This window comes from Gopherus flavomarginatus, chromosome 11 (genome assembly GCF_025201925.1).
Source record: "Gopherus flavomarginatus isolate rGopFla2 chromosome 11, rGopFla2.mat.asm, whole genome shotgun sequence".
NCBI lineage: Eukaryota > Metazoa > Chordata > Testudines > Testudinidae > Gopherus > Gopherus flavomarginatus.
In genome coordinates this window covers 13589483-13597101 of record NC_066627.1, presented here as the reverse complement: position 1 = coordinate 13597101, position 7619 = coordinate 13589483, and positions in this window count along the sequence as shown.

The following is a 7619-nucleotide window of genomic DNA, read 5'->3' as shown; positions in this document are numbered from 1 at the left end:
TCAACCACCTCTTGCCCAGCTCCCTTCGCAGCAGAGGAGGGCAGGGTTTGGCAGCCCTGAAGCTCTTTTCTGGTTTATGTCTGATGTTCCTAGAAGCTTATGCTTCCAGCTTTCAGCTAGTCACCTGTGGGAGTCAGAAAGGGAACCCTACCCCCAAAAAAAAATTTGGCTTGGTTTGAGTTTGGGTTTTTGTATGGGATAAGTTGTTTGTGGTGGTGTCTCTTTCTCAAAGCATCAGGGATGGCCAGTGCTAGAGATGGGACATCGGATCGGGTGGACCAGGGCTTTGAGGTGGCACCCAGCATTCTGTCTCAGGTGCTTGGCTGGCTGGTTCTTGCTCACATGCTCTGGGTCTAACTGATTGCTCTGTGTGGAGTGGGGAAGAAATTTCCCCCCAGATCAGATTGGCAGTGACCTTGAGGGTTTTGCTCCTTCTTCTGCAGCATGGGAGGGGTTGGGGCTGTAGGTCAGGACAGGGTGGGTCAGGACTGGGATTCCCAGGCAGAGATGGGAGCTGTGTCTCCAGGGTGCATTCAGCTTTCCGACCCCTGCTCTCCTGGGAACGAGCCCACTCATTACACATGGGCCCCACTGCACAGAGCAGGTGGGCATCACTACTGAAAGGGAGCCTATTTCATTAGGGTCCAACACAAGGCGGGTGGGGTGAGGGCCAAAGAGAGCAGAACGGGGTGCGGGGAGCAGGGCATGGACAGGCCCCGGCTCTTATTAACAGGAACTATAACCCAAGCCTGCCTCCCTCCTACTAACCCAAAGCCTGGCGGCATGCAGCCAGAGGACTGATAAAGGGCCCCCTTGGGTTGGAAAGGCTGCCTGGTATTGCTGCAGATCCAGCCGGAGGACACTGCACTCTGCAGGGCTGGAACAAGCCTCCTCCAGGAGTTTGGCCCAGCCAGGGAACCGAAGACAGGAATCGCTGGCGCTCCCAAGCCGAGAAGGGGAAGCCTGGCCCTGTGGAGCTGGGTGGATCCTTGGGGCTGTCCCACTAAGGGGAACTTCCAGGATATTTGTCTGTGGTTCTGCTACCATGCAGGGGTGCTGGGCTGTGCAGCAGGGCTGGCTCTTTGTCTCTGCTGTTCTGCTTTGTATGATGCAGTCCTTGGCTCGGGGACTTGAGCCTGACTTTCCCCCTCTGTGGGAAATTATCGTGTATTTTAGGGCAAGAATTGTGAAGTCAGTCTGCAAAAATACTGGGATCTTTGTAATAGTCATGTGACTGACTGAACTTTAGTTAACCTTGCATAGTACAGTAAACAGAGCCATTTATGGTGCCTGTATGTCTGCTGCTTTGTGCATGCTATGCGCGTGATAATTTGTCCTTGTCCAATTAAATGGCCAGTATGTATGATGTTAGCATATGTAATTAATGCTTATGTAACCAGATCTGACTATATAAGGGAGTAGTAGAAAAAATAAAAGAAAAAGATTTTTTACTTGTCTGCAGCTGTGTTGTGTGTGTGAATTTTCTGTGCTCCGCATGAGATACCACAATTGGTGACCCCGACGTGATCCGATCCGGCAGGATCTGGTCGGTGCGCTCGAGAGAAGAAACGCGGAGGTGGCGGCCGCGGCAGGAGGTACCGAGGGGATATCGGCTCCTGGTCATCCGAGAGTGACGTTCGTGAGCTCACAGGTGAGCGGCCACATATTATAAAAGAAATATGGGTTCTGCGTTGTCAGCAGAAGAGAAAACAGTGCACGAATTTCTGTTACGCATAGCAGAAAAGCAGGGGGAAAAGATTTCTCCTGAACCGCTGTCTCGCTTGCTTAAATGGGGACAACGACGAGGGTTTTTTTTGTTACCCCGAACACTGTCTTTAATAAAACTGTTTGGGAACGACTTGGATCTGATTCTGTGGGAGTCAGTCACCCACGGTAATAAGGAAGCTGTCTCCCTTAGTCAGATATGGTGCAAACAAAGAAAATAGTGGAAATGCTCGCTGCCGAAGCAGGAGTTCAGGCCGCCGTGGACGAGATTTTCCAACAAGGAAGGCAGACGAGTCGCCTATGGTGCTGCCCGAGCCAACCTGTCGTATTGCCAGTCGGAGCTAAAGAATTTTTTGGAGGGGAGGAAGTAATTATCCCTACAGCACCTGGTTTTGACCCAGATGGGCCTGACGTTGATCCTCACACGGTTCCCCTTCCTCAAGATTCGGAGGAATCTTTTGAAAAAATGGACACCGATCGCACCCCCTTTACTGAATCCATGGAATTTCGGGAGGAAAATGAAACGACAAGGACACCCAGCTGCAGGAGATGCTGGATAAACTGTCTCGTATGGCAGGAGAAACTTCCTCTCCTCAGTCTCATCTTTTAAAAACTTTGCAGGGCTATGAGAACTATAAAGCTAAACCACCAGGTACATCCACCTTTGAGTCCAACTTTATGAGAAATTATAAGACTAAACTGCCCAATAAAACCCCACGCACAGGTGATGTCGCTACCCCCTGCCCCCGTTGTGGATTATGGGGGTGCAATGTGGGTTGTACCAAGCAAGATAACCCTCTCATGAGTAAGTCGCCGGAACATGGCGACCCCTTGATCAGCAAACCGCCAGCATATTCATCTGACACCGCCGGGTCTGGGTTCCCAGATCCGGTGCGGCGATGGCATGAACTTATAAAAGAGGCCCATATAGAAGGGGAATTTATACCCAATGCCTTCCCAGTTATTACACCAGACTCAAATAACCCTGCTAGGCGACAGTGGGGCGCCGTTGGATTGGAAGCTCGTCCGTGAGGCACAGAAGGCCATAATGTCTTATGGCATGAATAATCCATACGTGCAGTCCCTCGTGGAGCAGGTGTTTGTCGGACAAGCTATGTGCCCTTATGACTCGTCAAAATTTGCTGACATGCTTTTAACACCCACTCAAAGGCTGTTTATGGAAGGATAATTGGTCAAAACGTGTGGAAATGGCTATCTTACATAATGTTGATTTGGATGAGAATAATCCGCTGTGTTACGCCACTCAGGATATGCTCATGGGAACTGGCATTTATGCAGACCCGCAGCGGCAAGCCCGCCTTGATCCTCGGATTTTACAACAGTCGCAGGGATTGGCCTTGGCTGCTTTTAAGGATGTACCTCAAATGGGTAAACCGATCCCACCGTACGCAAAAATTGTCCCAGGATCCCCTCGGAGCCTTATTCAACATTTCTCGATCGACTTAGAGAAGCGATAGACCGCTCCCCTAATTTGACGGCCGAAGCAAAAACAGATGTTGGGCTCAATCTTGCTACACAAAATGCCAATGCTGTTTGTCGTCGTATCTTGGCTACCTTGCCAAAAACTGCTTCCCTAACCGAAATGGTGGAAGCCTGTAACAGAGCGTCGATATACGAGGAGACTGATAAAGCGGAAATACATGCAAAGGCTCATGCATCAGCATTGGCAGTGGCCCTTCGACCTTTGGTAAGGCCCAGTAAGCCTTCCCGCCCGTCAGGGGTTTGCTTCGCGTGCGGAAAGCCGGGGCATATGAAGAAGGACTGCCCAAGTAAGAATGTACGGGCGGGGACAGAAAATGCAACAAAGGCTTTTGCAGGAACTTGTAACCGCTGTGACAAGTTTGGACACCGTGCATCTGAATGCCGATCTCGTTTTAAAAAGGATGGCACACCGCTTCAGGGAAACGGGATGCGGATCGCCCGCCGGGGGGGCGCAAAGATACAAGAATCCCCCAACCCCAAGCCGGTTGTTTGGAATACCTTACAGGAGCCACCCGAGGAAGTGCCGGAGTGGACTTGGCCACAGCAGCAGATGTAACATTAAAGACGACAAGGTACAATCGTTCCCTCGGTAGTAAATGGCCCCTTGGGGTACGGACTTAGTGCTCTCTTAATCGGCTGCTCTTCTATGTCCAAGCAAGGGCTTTTTGTGCTACCTGGTCTTATCGATGTGGATTATACCGGGAATATCGGGATAATGGTCCGTGCCCTTTTCCCTCCGGTCAATATGCAGCCGGCACTCGTATTGCTCAGCTAATTCCATTCCAAGGCTCCGTTCCAAAGACTAAACTAACGAACGTGGGTCCCCATGGTTTCGGCTCTACAGATTCTTCACAGGTAGCCTTTGCCATGACAGTAACCCAATGTAAACCCTCACGAATGGTGTGCCTACAGGGTCCAGATGGCCGCCAAATACGACATGAAGCCCTCTTGGATACTGGAGCCGATGTAACTGTTGTTCCGATTCAATTTTGGCCTGATACCTGGCCCCTGCAAAATGCTACGATCTCGGTTAGAGGTATTGGAGGGACCCAACCCACTTGCATCAGTACCTACTATATTACAATCTGTGATGACGAGGACCCTGCTACAACAGCGAAGGTGCGTCCTTTACGTTCTCTCTGCTCCCGTCTGGCTATTAGGTCGTGACTGTTTAAGTCAGTGGGGAGTTGTTTTACAAAACTCGCCTTTTGCTTAGCGGCCATTGAGGGCGGCCGATCCTACGATTGGAATGGTTAACCTCTACTCCAGGTGTGGGTCGCTCAATGGCCGTTACCAGCTCACAAGCTCGCCCGTGTACAAGAACTGGTCCAAGAACAGCTCGAAAAAGGGCCACTCGAACCTTCTCTAAGCCCCCTGAAACACTCCAATTTTTACTATTCCCAAAAAATCGGGAAAATGGCGTCTATTGCATGATTTGCGAGCAATAAACGCGGTTATAAAAGACATGAGGGCCCTCCAGCCAGGCTTGCCTACCCCTACAATGCTCCCACGCGATTGGCCTTCTACTTGTGATCGATGTTGAAGGACTGTTTCTTTACAATTCCTCTTCATCCTGACGACAAGGATAAGTTTGCTTTCTCGGTTCCTTCTGTAAACAAGGCCCGAGCCTGCTCAACGAATATCAATGGACTGTGCTTCCGCAAGGCATTGAAAATTCACCCACCATTTGCCAGCTTTATGTGGCCTGGGCATTGCGGCCACTCCGTCACGCACATCCCAAATGGCTTATCTACCATTATAATGGATGACATTCTTTTTGCTGGAGCAACTCTTAATACTGAGACGGGCCATCTCGGAAATTGCTTCTGTGCTGCAGTCTGCTGGCCTCACCATAGCCCCGGAATAAATTCAACGACAGGCGCCTTATTATTATCTAGGCATGCACATTACTGACTCTCTCGTACGACCACAAAAACTGACTATTAATCTTACTGTTCGCAACCTGCATAAGTCCAACACCTGGTCGGAGACCTACAGTGGGTCCGTGGGCTTTGTGGCATTTCTAATGAGGACCTTGCTCCCCTTCTTCAACTTCTTAAAGGAGGCCGTGATCCAGCTGAACCTCGTTCCCTTGCAACCACAACATAAAGTTGCCCTTCGCACCTATTGCCAATAACATCACGCTTCGGTATTCCGGCCGTGTTCTCCCGGGTTCACCTGTGTCCCTGGCGATTCTTTCCAGAGATAACCTCCCTGGAAGCGCTATTTTTCAATGCTTCCGGATTTACCTGATCGTCCTCGTCGGACTCGAATGGATTTTTCCATCTTCTCAATTTTCCAAAACAGTTACCACTCGATTGGAAGCCATTGCAATCACTTATGTGACAGCCCGTTCCCGTACTGTACTGCAATTACGGGCGCTGATCCTGATGTTATTTATGTACCTTTTAATGCTTCTTTACTTCCCCACATTTTTGCTCATGATGTTTCTTTTGCTGTTGCTTTGTTATGTTATACTGGTCGTCTTACTAATTATTATCCCCTCTCACCGCCTTTTATCAGTGACAATTCCCTTGGAAAAGGTGGGTCATGCGACAATCTTCCCCTGTTCAGGACTTATTGTGTTTATTGATGCCAGTGGCAAAATGGCCCGCGCTGGCCTTTTGTGGTACACTGCCGGTGCCTGGCATTATAAGCTGGTGGTGGCTGAGGGATCTCTCCAAGTTCTGGAATTTCAAGCCATTATTCGTGCCTTTATTAAGTGGCCCACAACCCCTCTTAATATTGTTAGTAATTCTCTTTATGCTGTGGGTATAACGTGTCGTTTGGAACGTTCTCTTCTAAGACAAGTGCCTAACCCTGTGCTGTGGCAGGCCCTTTTGCGACTTTGGCATTTACTCGATGCCCGTTCCTGCCCCCTATTTTATTACTCATATTCGCAGTCATTCTGGTATTGTTAATGGTCTTGCCCAGGGCAACGCCATTGTGGACCAATTGGTTGGTTCAGTTCATGTCCCTGACTCCTTTGCTCAGGCTCGCCTTTCGCATGAATTTTTCCAACAATCTGCTCGTGCCTTAGCCCGACAGTTTAAGCTCCCTTTGGCTGCTACTCGTGCCCTTGTGGCTCTGTCCGAGTTGTCAACAGCATGTTATGCCCCCTTCCTCTTGCCTCTGGCGTTAATCCCCGTGGTTTGTCTTCCTTGCAAATTTGGCAAACGGATATCACCCTTTTTTCTAAATTGGCTCCCTTAAGTATGTTCATGTTACGGTAGACACTTTTTCATGATTTTATGGGCTTCGGCGTTAGCCAGTACCGGTTCCCGGGATGTTATTAAACATTGGCAGGTTTGCTTTGCTGTTATGGGCATTCCGGCGTCCATAAAAACGAACAATGTGCTGGATATATTTCTCGTCGTACAGCTCGGCTTTCTTTCCTTATGGGGTATTTCATGTTACCGGTGTCCCTGGCAATTCCACCGGCCAAGCTATTGTGGAACGTTCTCATGCCTCTTTAAAGCTTCTTTTATTAAAACAAAAAGGGGAGTTGCCCCCGATGCTGATCCATGTCCCGTACACCCCATGCTAGCCTCTCGAAGCTCTATATGTGCTTAATTTGTTACAGGTAGGAACCCATAATGTCCCGCCAGTTATGCGACATATTGCTGGTGCTACGGGCCAAGACTGTCAATTGCCCGTCCACAGGTCCGATGGTTCAACTATGCAAATCAAACATGGCAAGGTCCTGTAGATTTATTAACATGGGGAAGGGGTTATGCTTGTGTTTCTACTGCTACAGGTCCTAGATGGCTGCCCGCGAAGTGGGTTCGACCATGGCTAGTCCGCAGTAACCCGGAGCAATCACCGAGTGACTCGAACGATCACAGGACGCAAACGAGGACGAAAACATTCCAGATCTTCGTCTTCTCTTCGCCTGAGATCAAAATGTTTTGGACAATTGTTGTATGCCTGTATGTGTTGGTGTCCTGTGTGTGGTCCCACGGATAGACCCTCGCCAGAATGTGTGGGTCACCTGGGCGAATCAGACAGGACAAAATGCCTTTTGTATTTCTATGGCCACTCCTTCAGATCCCTTTCGTACGTGCTTAATTGGATATCCGTATTTGTTTTTCACTTAATTTTGCTTCTTATGTAATGTTAGTAATGTTACCTGGCTTAAAATTGATAATTTAGATAATCAAAATCAAACTTGTCGCTCTTTGTCCCGTGACACTGATCAGGATGATAACCTAAATGAAGACTGCCCAGCGCTGCTTGGACACTTTCTTCAGGGCTATATAATTAATCATCTTAATTTTCCCTTGCTTTTCCCCCGCAAGAATTAGAATTATAGGGCTCCCTTCCAGGCCGACTTAATACTACTGCTAATTTGTCTCTGGATTGTATTCGTTTTGGGGGAATGAACCCTCTTC